The 16,703-nt window shown below is 36.6% G+C and overlaps 1 protein-coding gene across 3 annotated transcripts in view; it reads left to right on the forward strand.

Annotated features, from left to right (window-relative positions):
* Positions 1 to 16,703, forward strand: part of ULK4 (unc-51 like kinase 4) — a 651,081-nt gene that overhangs the window by 247,233 nt on the left and 387,145 nt on the right. The window lies entirely within an intron of this gene.

Consider the following 16,703-nt stretch of genomic DNA (forward strand, 5'->3'; position numbering starts at 1 on the left):
GGTCACATGGCTAGTTTTTGTGGTAAGTATCTGAAGCCAGATCCAAACTCAGGTCCTCCTGAGTCCAGGGCTGGTGCTGTATTCATGGCGCCACCTAGCCGCCCCTACCAGTTCATATTTTTCTTGGAAGCTTTTGATACAGGAGTTCTGACTTTGCTGTCTTCCTCCTGATCCATGCTTTGATTCTTTTTGTCCCCAAAATGGGAATCTAAAGTCGGATTGCTGTGCTTGTTTTGCTTCCTTGTTTGCTCATGTTGCCACTCAATTAGTTGACTTTTGAGCTTTTTGCCACAGTAGAATTCTGCTTCCAGAGAGGAGAGCTTTGTCCCAAATGGTTGTGGTTTTCTTAGCTGCTGGAGCTATTTCTGCCCTTTCTGAAGCCTCCACATGCTCTGGCTCACTGGTCACGCACCCCAGGACCTTCCCCCTAGACAGCGATCCAGATCCAAGCAGGTTAAAGCAATATTGATCACCCCTCACACTGGTCACTTGGTCCCCCTACGATCTGAAAGCCAGGAGCTCTGAAGTAGCCACATGGCAATGGCCGCTGCACTGCCGCCACCCTCAGCTACTTCTCTTTCCGGGGTCAGAGGCTGGATGGCCCTCCTGGACTCCCCGTTCCCAAAGTTCACACTGACCTCTCACTTTGTCCTTGGGCATCTATGGGTTGATATTTCTGGAAACTGCCGTAGCTGCTGGTGATCCACTCTCCTGAAGTCCCTCCAACTGGCGGCTATGTAGTGGCTGCCCTGGGGTTAAAATTTAACTTGGACTCATGTGGGGCTGGGCTCTGCTCTCATAGCTCTGAGATGGCTCTTTCCTGCCAGCCTTCTGGGCTGTCTTCAGAGGGAGGTTAGTTTCTGTCTGTCACTTTCTGGGTTCTGTAGCTCTAAAGTTTGTTTAGAGTCATTTTTTACATGTATTGGAGGAGGTAGAAATGGGAGCTTCGTGGAAGTACTGTTTCTACTCTGCCATCTTGGTTCTGCCCCTCTTGATCTTAGTTTTTTTGATGTTAAGCTTCAAGTTAGCATTCACAGTCTACTTTTTAACTCTTTTTGAGAAGCTTCTAATTCTTCTTCACTTTCTGCCATCAGAATGACATCGTGTTCATATCTGAGATTGTTGATACTTTTCCTGGCAACCTGAATTCCAGCTTTTGACTCATCCAGCCTGGCATTTTACATGATGTACTATGGATATAAGTTTAATAAATAAAGTAACAATCTACAGTCTTGTTGTACTCTTTTTCCAACCTTAAACCAATTAGTTGTTCCATATTTGGTTCTAATTGTCACTTTGTGGCCCACATATACATTTCTCAGGAGACAAGAAGATCTGGTACTCCCATCTCTTTGAAGACTTGCCCCATTTTATTGTGTTCTATACAGTTAGAGGCTTTAGCATAGTAAAGGTAGCAGAAGTAGTTTTTTTTCCTTGCTATCTCTATAATCCAGCAAATGTTTGCAATTTGGTCTCTGTTTCCTCTACCTCTTTCAAAACCAGCCTGCCCTTGTAGTAATTCTTAGTTCACATAGCGCTAAAGCCCAAGTTGTAGGATCTTAGGTATAACCTTGATGGCATGTGAAGTCAGTACAATTGTTTGCTAATCTGAATGTTGCCCTTGTTTAGAATTGGGACCTAAAGTGATCTTTTCCAATCTAGTAGCCATTGTTGAGTTTTCCAAATTGCTGACATATTGAATGCAGCACCTTAACAACATAGCTTAATTGAAATTTTGTCACCTCCACCAGCCTTATTATTAGCAATGCTTCCTAAGGCTCCCTTGACTTCATTTTCCAGGATATCTGATTTTAGATCAGAAACTGTGCCATCGTGGTCATCGGTGATGTGAAGATCTTTCTTATATAGTTCTTGTGTGTATTCTTGGGAGTTCTTAATCTCTTCTGCTTCTTTTAATCCCAACCATTTATATCTTTTACCTTGACTATTTTTGCATGAAAATTGCCATTAATATCTCTAATTTTCTTGAAGAGATCTCTTGTCTTTCCCATTCTATCGTTTTCTTCTATTTCTTTGCATTTCTTTTTTAAGAAAACCTTCTCTCTCTCTCTGCTGTTTTCTGGAATTTTGCATTCAGTTGGGCACATCTTTCATTTTCTCCTTTTCCTTTCCCTTTCCTTCTTTCTTCAGCTATTTGTAAAGCCTCATAAGACAACCATTTTGCTTTCTTACTCTTCTTTGTCTTTGGGATGTTTTGTTGCTGCTTCCACCTCTGTCCATAGTTCTTCAGACACTCTATCTAATAGATCTAATCCCTTAAATCTATCCACCACCTCCACTTCATATTCAGAAGGGATGTTATTTAGATCATACCTATGTGTTCTGATGATTTTCCCTAAGTCTGAATTTTGCAATGAAAAGCTCATGCTCTGATGCATAGTTAGTTCCAGATCTTGTTTTTACTGACTGTTTAGAGCTTTTCTACCTTTAACTGAGAAGCACATGATCAGTCTGATGTTGATATTGACTTTCTGGTGATGTCTGTGTGTAGGGTCACCTTTTCAGTTGTTGAAAAAAAAAGTGTTTGTTATGACCAGTGGGTTATCTTGGCAAAACTATTAGTCTGCTTTATTTTGTATTCCAAAACCAGACTTTTCTGTTAATCTAATTGTCTTTTGATTTCCTACTTTAGCATTCTAATGCCCTGTGACCTTTTGTCGGAGCTCTACACTATGACCTTGGGGATGCATGGCATAGCTCATAGTTTCATTGAGCTATTTTACAAACCCCTTTGCCACAACAAAGCAGTGTCCTGCGGGATGGGGGAGGGGTTTGGGATTTTTCTTGCACTGATTTTAAAATGAGTTATTTTTCTGTCATTCTGACATTTGTTTTTTTCTTTCTAGTCACACTAGATTCCAATATACATGCTATCACTTCATTTCACGTTGCTATATTCATTCCTTTGAGTTTTGGTCTTTCATTTTCTCAGTCTGTGATCTGTTAATAGCATTAGTAGTATATTTTCGCAGGGGCCAGGAGTTAGGTAGAATATCAAATATGAAGTCTTGTTCAGGTAAGCTAGGTTTTCATGGATATGGATTATATGTATTTCCCCTTTCCAAATTCAGGATGGCTCTCATCTCCCTAGTGCTGTATTTTGAGCACAAAGTATAATGAGACTACTCTAGCAAACTATTAAATCCATTTCAGGAATCATTTATTAAGTGCCTACTCCATGGACTTTGCTAGGCTGCTATTCTTAGTCTGCTATGCATGGATCTACTAGGGGTTCTATGATAGCTTTTGGGAGTCCATGAATTTGCATGAGAAAAAAAAATACCATGTCCCTCCCCCCACAAACCTCTAACTGAAATTTAACATGTCCTTCAGTTATCTTAAAACATGATTCTGATGAGGAATCCATAGGCATATGATGAACCTCCATAGGGGTTCTTGGCTCACAGAAAGGCATGTTTCTTCCTCATTCCACTGATATTGTGGTTTTTCATTGTATTAATCAAAGTTCTAAAGTCTTTCAAAGTTGTGGTTTTTTTCTATAATATTCTTTAGACACTGTCATCTTATGTTTTAGGTTATGAAAAGATTTTGTACAAGAACAAATTCATTAAGGTTTGGAGACATTTCATTTGTGTATTTAATTCATATCTGACAGATTGAGTACAAATGAGTTTCAAAGACATATCCTAATATCTGTCCTGTATTATATGACCAAAGTTATTGTTAGCATCCCTCAGCTAATCATTCTTATTATATTAGTTATTGGTAATGTACAGTAACAGCAGGCTAAATCTAACATTTGTTGCACCTTAGCTATAAAATTTGCATTTATTTCCAGAGGCCAGGGTTTGAACGGAAAAAAAACAATAGCAACAACACATAAAACTACTCTATTTTAGACTCTTTAAATACAAGGTTCAAGATGAATCATTTTTAGGACATGTCCTTGAATGAACTTTGAAGCTGCTGAACTTTTCATTTTATTTGACCCTTTTATTTGGGAAACCACAGCCACTTTTGTATTTGAGATTAAAATCCCTTGGGGTTGATTTATGTCAGTATATTACTAAACCAACCAAGATATGGCCAATGAATGAGAGTGTTTTATGGAACAAAGAACTCATCAGTGCATGTGCATAGAAGATTCATATGGGTCACAGTGGAATTCTATCTTAATAGAATGTATATTAATCATAAATTCTGTGAAAGATTTGTAAGGGCAAAGCACTGAAGAGTGAATCATGCAACTCTCTATTCCCAAAATATGTACTTGGAACACTTTCTCAACAGGTTGCATGCACTTCCTATTCTTTACAAAGTAAACTGAATTGGTGGGAGAGGCATGTTGAATGGATGCCATTGAAAGTCTTTGCTCTTTCTTCATACTGCATAGTATCAAACTCTTTCAAATTAGTGGCTCCTTAACATAATGATGAATTAAAAATAGCTGAATCTAGAGGACTTTTCATCCCCATCCCTATTCCTTTTCTTGTTTCATTATGATCTTTTCAGCAAAGTTCCTAGTTACTGTCAAAGAAAGCTATGGAGATAGAAATGTGTGTATGACAACATATTATGGAAGAGTTAGATATACCATAAGTCAGATTGTTTTCTGCAAGACATTATGACTGACTACATAAAAGCTTCATCGAAGACGATTCACTTTTAACATGATAATTAGTCCTTTTCCTCTTGTCAGCATTGTAAAGGTAAAGGAATTACATTGTATATCCTTAAACTCCAGAAGAGATAGATTACTAACATGCTCTTATTCCTTTCAGTAAGGATATATAATTAGCAAAAGAGATATAATATATAGCATAAATGTTTATAATAGTTAAGAAGGAAACTTTCTAGCTTATTAAAACTCTTGTTAGCCTGTAGACTTTTCTCAGCTCTCTTCAAACTCAGCATTGTCAGAATAATGGTCTATCTGATGGCAAATTAAGTAGCAGGATCCTTAGCCTTACAATCTCAATCTAAATGGCCATGGATCCTGGAACAAATAGAGGCACTATGCTTTGTACTCCTTGCTGACTACGCCATAATGTAATATAATGTAATGCCAAGGAAAGGCAACTTCCCAAGGTTCAAAATAGATGCTCTCCATTTTATTCAGTGACCAACCAAGAACAGAGAAGATCAAAACATGACATCATTCCAAATACAGCATTTACTAAATGTGATTAGTAAAGGACTACCCCACCCCAGGACCTTCCAATCAATCAATTACAAAGTCCGTGGTCTAAATACTTCACCCCTAGGCTATACCTTCATTTGTCAATCACAGAGCACAAAAAGGTCAAAAGTTCCCCACCCCTGGATCTCAATTGAATCTACCCCAGAGTTACATCAAGTTTAAACACAGCACTTAATACCCAAATGGAGGTCTTTTCTTCATCTTGACACAAGGCAAGTTCTCAGCAATCTTAGTTCCTGGGGAGACAAGGCTTAGCAAGGCCACAAGATATATTGCCAGTCCCTTCATTAATTCATCCTCTGTCTGTAGAACAGTCCTAGAACCCCTGACAACATTAGCAAAACCCTCTCCCAGGATTTCTGTAAACATACAACAAGAAAATCCTTCTTCAGGGCTTCTGAACCAACAGAAAGGTTCCCAGACCCCTGCAACAACAGCACTGTCCTTCACCAGTGGACAGTATTCATTCTGTCTGCAGGACAGTCTCCAGACCCCTGCAACAACAGCACTGTCCTTCACCAGTGGACAGTATTCACTCTCTGTCTGCAGCACAGTCTCAGGGCTTCTTAGCCAACAGCCAGGTTCTAGGACTTCTTCAACAGGACTGTCTTTCACCAGTGGACAGATCTGGCAAAACAACATCAAAACAGACAGACAAAGTACCAGCCAAACAGCCATGTCTCCTCAGTCCTTGGCAGCTCAGGGGGCAGGTCTCAAAAGTCCAGGGCGATTCAAAGTGGCCCCAGCAATCTTTCTCAGTCTCTCTCTGCCTCCACGTGGGTGCTGCTTCCAAAAGGTTTTTCTTCCTCTCCCTTGTCTCTCCAAATCTACATCACCAGCTCCTCCCAGTTCAAGACTTTCTTTTCACATCAACAAGTCCATCCCACAGGTGGGATTAACAAGCTCTGGGTTTTAACACAATCAATTTGAAAAACCAAGCCAATACAGGGGAATCTTTAAATGCCATTACTATCACACATGAGGAAACTAGGTACTTATGTATAGGTGAGTAGAATGTTCAATTATTGTCAAATTAATTTCAATTCAATAAATGTTACTAAATGTCTACTATAGGCCAGGCACTGTTTTAGGTGTTGGGGAAACAAAATTATAATGAAACCCTCGCTGTCCTCAGGGAGTTTATAGTCTGCTGGGGAGATATAACACATAGATTAATAAATATGGTATACATTCAAAATAATGGAAGGAGGGAGGGAGGGAGGTGTAACAGCAAGCACCCCAGCATACCCAGGATGGTTACTAGCACAGGTTCTTCGATCTGCTTTTCTAAAGGAAAGCAACTTAAAAGGGGTTGACAGTCTTATTTTAATCAAACATATATGTCATTTACTTAGTTCCAGAGGGAAAAGTCAGCACCCTGAACTTTAGAAAATACAAACAGAAGTTACAAGCAGACAAAAAATATAATAGACAGAGAAAATAACACAATTCAACAGACCAACAGACAGGACTTCTAGCTGTCTGAGCATTACATATACACATAGTTACCAGAGAGAGAAGCACCAACATATATGTGTGTGTATACATATATATGTATGTATGTATATATACCCTTCTTCAGGGTCAGAGGACATTACAACCTTCAGTGACCCACTGCCTAATTACAAAGTAACAAAAGGTGTGCTTTCCTGAAAAACAAACCTCCCCTAAGCAAACTTCTTTTATTAGGCTCCAAGTGAGGTCCATTAAGGGGCAGGGAAGATCTTCAAATTCCCTTACCATTACAGGATGGGGGGGAGGGAAGGAGAAAGGGGGAGAGAAAGAGAGGGAGAAAGAGGGGGGAGAGAGACAGACAGACAGAGGAGATAGAGAAGAGAGAGAGACAGAGAGGAGAGAGACAGAGAGCAGAGACACAGAGAGAGAGAGGGAGGGAGAGAGAGAAGGAGAGGAGAGAGAATGAGAACAGACTTAAGAACAGGGCAGAATTGGGAAGTTCGTGGTGTGAGAAGTGTCACATAAACTGTGCTTTGAAGGAAGCTAGGAATTCTGAGAAGTCAAGGTGAGGAGGATGCATTCCAGATATGGAGAGACCACTGTGGGTGAAGGCAGGGGAATAGAAGATGTTACATGATATATAGGAAAGATCTAGCAGGTCTAATAGATGAGAATCTGAAGAATATGAAAGGGAGAAATAGGAAATGACTGGAAAATTAGGAGGGAGACAGATTCTACAGGCATGCCTTGTTTTATTGCTCTTTTGCTCTATTGAGCTTTGCAGATACTGTGGGTTTCTGTTCTTTCTTTTTTTCAAATTGAACCTTTGTGGCAATCCTGCACCGAACTGATCAATTAGTGGCCATTTTTTTCGAATAGCATGTGCTCACATCTTGTCTCTTTGTCACATTTTAGTAATTCTTGCAATACTTCAGACTTTTTCATTATTGTTATATCTGTTATGGTGATCTGTGACCAGTGATATTCAATGTTATAATTATAATTGTTCTTAACCATGCCCATGTAAGTCAGAAAAACAATCGATAAATGTATTTGTTCTAACTGCTCCATTGATTAGCCATTCCCTGTCTTTCCCTCTCCTTGAACATTTCTATTTCCTGAAACACAATAGTATTGAAATTAGACCAATTAATAACCCTACGGTGGTATCTCAGTGTTCATGTGAAAGGAAGAGTCAATCTTGTTGATCAGTAAGCAGCCATCAACATTGAGGAAAGACCTTCCACCAGCAAAAACAAAGTTATAACTTTAACTTCAGACTCAGATGGTAGTTAGCATTTTTTTAGCAATAAAGTTTTTTTTTATTTAAATTTTTTCTGTTACATTTTAAGTTCTGAATTGTCTTACCTGTACTAAAAAAGGCCACTATTTAACACAGATTTATAAATATAAGTAAAAGTAAGTAAAATCACATGCATACTTCTATTTATCGGTTCTTTCTCTGGAGGTGGATAGCATCTTCCTTCATAGGTCTTTTATAGTTGATTTGAGTATTTATAATACTCAGAATAACTTGGTCTAAACAATTATTCGCGGAATAATATTTCTGTTACTGTATACAATGTTCTTTTGCTTCTTCTCACTTCACTTTTCATAATTTCATGCAAGTTTTTCCATGTTTTTCTAAAATTAGCCAGGTATTCATTTCTTATGGCACAGTAATATTCCATCACTATCATATACCACAGCTTGTTTAGCCATTCTCCAAATGATGGCCATCCCCTCAATTTCCAGTTCCTTATCACCACAAAGAGAGCTGCTATAAATATTTTTGAACATATAGGTTCTTATCCTTTTTCCCTGATCATCTTGGGAAATAAACCTAATAGTGGTATTGCTGGATCAAAGGGTATATACAGTTTTATAACTCTTTGAGCATAATTCCAGATTGCTCCACCAACAATGATTAATGTCCCAGTTTTTTAACATCCTTTCCAACATTTATCATTTCCCCCTTCTAACATTTTAGTCAATTTGATGGGCACGAGATGATATCTCACTTGTTTTAATTTTTATTTACCTAATCAATAATGATTTAGAGAATTTTTATATGTTTATGGGTAGTTTTGATTTCTTTATCAAAAAACTGCCTGTTCATATCTTTTGAGCATTTATCAATTGGGGAATGACTCATAGTCTTATAAATCAGACAAAATTCTCTATATATTTGAGATGTGAGATATTTATTTGAAAAATGGTCTATAAATTTTTTCCCACAATTTAATGCTTTCCTTTTAATCTTGGCTACATTGCTTTTATTTGTATAAAACCTTTTAAATTTAATGTAATCACAGTTATCTATTTTATATCTCACAATGCTCTCTATCTCTTATTCATAAATTCTTTTCCTCTATATATGTCTGATAGGTAATGTGTTCAATGTTCTTATAGTTTTCTTATGATATCTCCCTTTATATCTAGGTCATGTATGTATTTTGACTTTATCTTGGTAAATGATGTAAGATATTGATCTGAACCCAATATTCTAGACTGCTTTCTAGTTTTCCCAGTAATTTTTTACCAAATAGGGAATTCTTATCCCAAAAGCTTAGCTTTTTACATTTGTCAAATAGAAGGTTACTATAGTGATTTACTATTATATATTGTATGTCAGCTCTGTTCCACTTATCCATCTTTTTTTTCCGTAGTCAGTATCAGATAGTTTTGATAATTACTGCCTTATAATATAGTTTAAGATCTGGTACTGCTAAAGTTCCTTCCTTTACATTTCTTTCATTAATTCCTTTGATATTATTGACCTTTTCTTCTTCCAAATGAATTAATATTATTTTTTCTCAGTAAAATAATTTTTGGTAGTTTAATTGGGATAACATTGAATAAATAGACTATTTTAGGTAGAATTGTCATTATTATTATATTGGCTCTGTATGCCCATGAACAATGAATATTGCTCCAATTATTTAAATTTGAATTTGTGTTTATTGTATAAAAATGTTTTATAATTATATTCATGTAATTCCTAGATTTGTCTTGGCAGGTATACTCCTAGGTATTTTATATAATTTGCAGTTATTTTAAATGTGCTATTTCTTACTATCTTTTTTTGCAGGGTTTTGTCAGTTCTTTATAGAAATGCTGATGATTTATGTGGGTTTATTTTGTCTCCTGCTACTTTGTTAAAATGATTAATTGTTTCAACTAACTTTACTTGAATCTTTAGGATTTTACAAGTATATCATCACATCCTCTCCATAGAGATAGTTTTATTACCTTATTGCCCAGTCTGATTGATTCCTTCAAGTTCTCTTTCTTTTCTTATTGCCATTGCTAACATTTCTTTCTTTTTTTTTCTTGCTTTTTTGGAGGGCAGTTGGGGTTAAGTGACTTGCCCAAGGTCACACGGCTAGTTTTTGTGTTAAGTGTCTGAGACCGAATTTGAACTCAGGTCCTCCTGACTCCAGGACTGGTGCTCTATTCACTGCACCACCTAGCTGCTCCCTATTGCTAACATTTCTAATATAATATTGAATAATATTGGTGATAATAGGCATCCTTGTTTCACTCCTGATATTATTGGAAAGGCTTCTAGTTTATATTACAAGATAGGTGTTTCTTATTATTTTAAGGAAAAACCATTTGTGCCCATACTTTTGAGTCTTTTAATAGGAATGAGTGTTGTATTTTGTCAGAAGCTTTTTCTGCATCTCTTGATATAATCGTATGATTTTTGTTACTTTTGTTATTGTCATAATCAATTATACTGATAGTTTTTATTATATTAAACCATCCCTATATTCTTGGTATAAATTTCACTTGGTCTCCATGTATAATCTTTGTGGTATATTGTTGTAATCTATTAGCTAGTATTTTATTTAGAATTTTTGCATCCATATTCATTGATGATATTGGTCTATAATTTTCTTTCTCTTTTTTCTCTTCCTGGTTTAGGTATCAGCCCATATTTGTTTCATAATAGGAGTTTGGTAGGATTCCTGTGCCTATTATTCCAAATAATTATGCAGTATTGGAATGAGTTGATTTTTAAATTTGTGTAGAATTCACTTGTAAATCCATCTAGTTCTGGTGCTTTTTTCTTAGGAAGCTCTTTTATGGCCTATTCTATTTTTCTAAATGAGGTTTATTTAGATGTTCTCCTTCCTCCTCTTTTAATCTAGGAAGTTTATATTTTTATAAATATTCTTCCATTTCACTTAAATTGTTAAATTTCTTTGCATATAATTGGGCAAAATAACATCTAATAATTGCTTTGATTTCATCTTCATTAATGATATATATTCACCCTTTTAATTTTTGATACTAATATTTTTGGGTTTTTTTCTCTCTCTTTTGATCATATAAACCAATGGTTTAATCTATTTTATTGATTTTTTCCATAAAGCCAATTTCTTGTTTTATATTAATTTAGTGGTTTCCTTACATTTGATTTCATTAACCAAATTTTAATTTATTTAATTTTAAAAATTAAGTTTAAAAAATAATTTTAAAATTAACTTAATTTTTAGTATTTCCAATTTGATGTTTAACTGAGGATTTTTAATGTATTCCTTTTTCTAGTTTTTAAAAATTGCATAGCCAACTCATTGGTCTGCTCTTTCTCTATTTTTATTGATCTAAGCCTTTAGAAATATACATTTTCCTCTAATTACTTGCTTTTACTACATCACATAGGTTTTAATACATTGTTTCATTATTATCATTCTCTTTAATAAAATTATTTATTGTTTCTATGACTTTTTATTTAACTCATTCTTTAAGATTAGGTTATTTAGTCTCCAGTTAATTTTAATTCTGTGTTCCCCTGGCCCGTTGTTAAATGTAATTTTTATTCCATTATGATCTTAAAAGAATGTACTTAATATTTCTGCTTTTCTGTATTTGACTATACATATACCAATGAGAAAACTTAGCTGTGATATTCCTGTGAGTTTTCATCTTGAGATCTCTTTCAGGAGGCTATCAGTGGTATTTTTCTATTTGTATTTTACCCTTTTGTTCTAAAGGTTTAGGACAGTTTTCCTTAATAATCTCTTGAAGATTAGACTTTTGTTTAAATCATAACTTTCAGGAAGTCCAGCAATTTTTATATTATCTCTCTCCAGTCCATTCTCCAGGTCAGTTGTTTTTCTAGTAAGATGTTTCACATTCTCCTCTATTTTTTCATTCTTTTGATTTTGTTTTATATTTCTTGGTGTCTTGTGAAGCCATTAGCTTCCCCTCTGCCAATTCTAATTTTTAAGGTGTTTTCTTGTGTAAATTTTTGGATTTATTTTTCCAATTGGTTAACTCTTTTTTTTTCATAATTTTCTTGCATTACTCTTATTTCTTTCCTTATTTTTTCTTCAACCTCTCTTGTTTAATTTTTAAAGTCCTTTTTAAGCTCTTCTAGAAATTCTTGTGACAATTTTGTTTTTTTTTATTGGAGATAGAAGCAGCTGTTTTAATTTTACTATTTATCTTCTTCTGAATTTGAACCCAGATCTTATCTATCACTCTAACAATCTATGGTTGAATTCTTCCTGTTTTGCTTACTCATTATTTTTATTTTTGTTTTTTTCTGGAGGGCAATTGGAATTAAATGACTTGACCAAGGTCACATGACTAGTTTTTGTGTTACCTGTCTGAGGCTGGATTTGAACTCAGGTCCTCCTAACTCCAGGGCCGGTGCTCTGTTCACTGCACCACCTAGCCACCCCCAGGCTCTAGTCTTAAGGTACGGGGAATAATGTCTCAGACTTTCAGGTTTCTGTATAGTTGTTTTCTAAGCTCTGTCAGGGCACCAACCTCTGCACTCCTCTTTTCCCTGAGCTATGACCAGGGCCCCTAGCCGCACTGTCACCACAAGCGCTCTTGTTTTCTGTGGTCCCTATTATGGCTGCAAACTTCAGCTCACCCTTCTTCCCTGGGACCAAAACCAGGGACTCCCTTCTTCTGTGATCGCCCACAGCCAGCAGGGTCCCCATGCTTTCAGACCCCACTCAGTGGTGCACTTGCTCCTTCTTACCCACAGCCATAGCCCTGACTGTGTCTGATACCTGCACCTAGCGTCCAGTGCCAGTGGAAGGTCCTCTGATCCTCCGCTCAACCCTGGTCAGTGAGGTGAACGTTCCTGAAGCCCAAAGCTGAGGTTTTAGCCAGGTCCAGTTGTCTTCCAAGGCTTGTTGTTAGTTGATTCAGTGGAGTGCGCCTGGAGGTGTTTGCTCTTACTTAGGCAGAACCTCTGCCTCTGCAAGTAGGTCTGTCCTGGGGGCCTTTCAAGTTGTCTTAGGAGTACAACTGCTTTATCCTCCCCCTGCCTTTAAGTTATTTCTACTCCCAGAGTTCACACTGAGGCAATATTTTGTGTTGTTTGCGTAGGAATTTAGGAGAACCAGGTACTTTTCTGCCTTATTACACCATCTTCCCAGAATCCTTATCTAATGAAGAATTTTTTTAGTTGAGGTATGTACATTGATTTTTTTAGACATAAAATGAGCCCATTTCGTTTTTCAGTTGTGTCCAACTTTGTGACCCCATTTGCAGTTTTCTTGGCAGATACTGAAGTGATTTGCCATTTCCTTTTCCAGCTCATTTTACAGATGAGGAAACTGAGGCAAGCAAGGTTAAATGACTTGCTGCCCAGCTGCCCAAACATAATACTTTTGCATAGACTTGAATAGACTCTGCCTTAGCCTAACTTTTACAGGTACTGGGAAACCAAAGGAAATGCATGTGACTGCTTAATTGTAGTGGTCTGACTACAGACCCACAATATTTCTGAGGTATGCCTATGCAGGGTCTTGAAAACCAGGCCAAGGATTTCATATTTTATCCCAGAGGGATTAGAGAGTCATCAACAGTTTTTGAAGAGTGGGAAGGCATGGTCATGTCAATACTTTATACCCATATGACAGTTTTCTGCAGGATGGTTGGAAGAGGGAAAAGAATGTGGGCAGGACATCCATTAGGAGACAGCTCTGATCTGGGCAGGGGACGATGGAAGCCTGAACTGCTTTTCCATTTTTTTCATCCATTATCCAATTCTTAATTTTCATGGCTGTTGCATGATATATCTCATGGAAACAATTCACTTGCAGAATGAGAATTTGAAATAACAACAATAATGATAATAACAAAAACTAGCATTTCTAATACTTTAAAGTTTGCTAAGTGCTTTCCAGATATTATCTCATTTTCTCCATCTTACAAGCAGCTTGGTGGTATAATCAGAGTGCCAGACCTGGAACTGGGAAGACTTACCTGCCTGAGTTCATATCCATCCTTAGATATTTACCAGTTGTGTGACCCTGGGCAAGTCACTTAACCCTGTTTACCTCAGTTTCCTCATCTGTAAAATGAACTGGAGAAGGAAATGGCAAACCACTCTAGTATCTCTGCCAAGAAAACCCCCAATGGGGTCATGAAGAGTCAGACACAACTGAAACAATGGAATAACCCATCTTATATTCAGTGGTGCATTATTGCTTTTCTTCCAAGTTTAGCAGTGGCTTAGTTGTCAGAGTATTCTATAAAGCAGGTTGTCCTTGCAAATTAATTATTATTTGACAGTGTGAAGGATTTTGACTGAAATATTTTCAATGAGGTGTTCTTTTAAGAGTGGTATAAATTTTCTTCTCATAAATTCATCTCATGGATTTTCTAACATAGATCTGCAGAGATGAAAATGTAACATTACTGATTTACATTTGCTTATATTAGGTTTTTTGTCTTACCAAAAATAGATGTTCACCCTCTCCCATTTTTCTCTGTCCTCCCTGAGGTTTATGATAATTATTAGTATTCCCATATAGTTGCTTATTATTCCTTTGGCATTTATGGGAGCATCATATCACTTCCTTATGATTTACACACATTTAAGTTTCTAAGTATTCTATACCTTGAGCCTACTTAATTTTTCTTTACTCATCAACTATGTATTTATTTTCATTGTACTAGGCTCTTTCACAATTATTTGAAAAAGGGTTATTGAATGTTTCAATCTCTAATTTTTCACAATGTAAAATCAGACACATCTATTTTTCTTGCTTTTACGTTAAAAAAAAGTTGGACTCTTCAATCTTTTCAGCTTTGGTGGACAAGCCTAATGTGGGCCTGGCCCGCAGTGTTCTCTCTCCCCACTAAGACTTACTCTTCTCTAGGTTAAACATCCCTTGTTCCTTCTGTTTGCACTAATATGACATTATCTGAAGGCTGTTCATCGTCATAATTGTTCTTCTTGTTCAGTCCTCATAGCAAACCGAGAAGGTTCACAGCAGTGATGTTATTGTCCCCATTTTTACAGGTCAGGAAATAGGAGTAGAAACATCATTGACTCGCTCAAGGTCACACAGTTAGTAAGGCACCATTCTTAACATCTAAACATGGCCCTAACCACTTTTATGTAGGTCAGTGTGTCATTCTGGCTTCTTTTCCTGGTAAGTGTAACAGATGTGTTCTACTGTCCATATTATTTCAAACACTTTTGGTTTTTACCTTGGCACTCATTTGTAAAACATTTGGTTGAATTTAGGGATGATATTAGTACTGAAACACAAGATAAATTTTTTTTAATGGAGAAGGAACTCATAACAGTGTCCTTACTTTTATACAATTTAATTTAATTTTTATTTCCAGATCCAAGTTCCCTTCCTCCCTCTGTCCCCTCCCCTACTCCCTGAGAAGGCAAAAAATATGATACCCATTATTTATATGAAATTGTGCAAAACATATTTCTGCATTAGTTATGTTCTGAAGAAAAAAAAACAAGGAAAATGAAAGGGAAAAATGTGCTTCATTCTGCACCATGAGACTGTCAGTTCTCTGTGTGGATGTGGATAGCATTTTACATCTTGGCTCTTTTGGAATTGTGTAGGTCATCGTATTGATCTTTCAAAAGTAATGATTTTTATATTGCTTTCAAATGTGTAGATTGTTCCCCTGGTTCTGCTCCCTTCACTGTGTATCAGTTCATATACATCTTCCCAGGTTTTTCTGAAACCACCCTGCTTGTCATTTCTTATGGCACTATCATATTCAGTCATACAGTGTCCTTATTATCACAGTGTTTTACCTTGCCAAGTTAACCAGTCCAAGGATAGTATCGGTAGTAAATCTGAAAAGATAGGTGATATTCAGTGTAATAGGGTTATCTCTAAAGATGTAAAAAAGTGGTCTGGGTCATCACTTGTCCAGATTTTTAAAGTGCTTTCCGGGTCCAGAGAAATACAAGTTTATTTCCACAAAAATAGCTCGTCTTGGTAGATAATATTCTTTAAAATTTCCCTGTGGCATTGACTCACAAGCTAAGGGTGCAGTTATTTAGCATTTTGGGGAACTCTTAGTTTTTCCTGGGAAGATTCCCAATCAAAATTGATTATCCTTTGGTTGTGGTGTTTGGGAGAATGAGTAAGACTGTGTGGTGCCCTTAAGTTGTTTGAATTCTGTTTGTAAAATAAACCACATTAACTGTCTCAGAGCAAATATGATTTGCTCTGTGATGTACTTGTTCAAACACTGGAATCACAGGTTTAGGCCTGGAAGGAATCTTTGGGGCCATGTAGTTCAATTCTTTTACTTTATAGACAGGAAAATGAAATGCATAGAGACCCAAGGTCACACAAATAGTAAGCAGAGGAAATGGGACTTAGACCTAGGTCCTCTGATGTCCAAGCCAGCTCTCTTTCCTATGCTCAGCCTCCCGTGGGTTGTGTATTTTCCCTCAAATCAGGCTGGTGATTGGTTACCTTATAAGCTGAAGCATAACTATAAACCTACAGTGTTAAATATTTTATCTCAAGACTCCGAATGTGCATTAAATACAAACGTTCTTGGTATAAATCACATAGGTGATGAATTAGGTGGCACAGTGAATTACTGGGCATCAGAAATACCTGAGTTTGAGTTCTGCCTCAGGCGCTTGCTTGCTTATATGACCCTGGACAAGTCACTTAACCTCTTCCTGCCTCGGTTGTTATTTTGTTTTGTTTTTGTTTTTTGTAAAATAGGGAAAACAACAACTCACAGGTTGTTGAAAGATTAAAGTAGATAATATGTGAATTTGTGGCAAATAAATTTTAGCTATTGCTAA

Source organism: Petaurus breviceps, unplaced genomic scaffold (genome assembly GCF_028583685.1).
Source record: "Petaurus breviceps papuanus isolate PSGF00001 unplaced genomic scaffold, PetGlider_PUasm1.0 185, whole genome shotgun sequence".
Classification (NCBI taxonomy): Eukaryota; Metazoa; Chordata; class Mammalia; order Diprotodontia; family Petauridae; genus Petaurus; species Petaurus breviceps.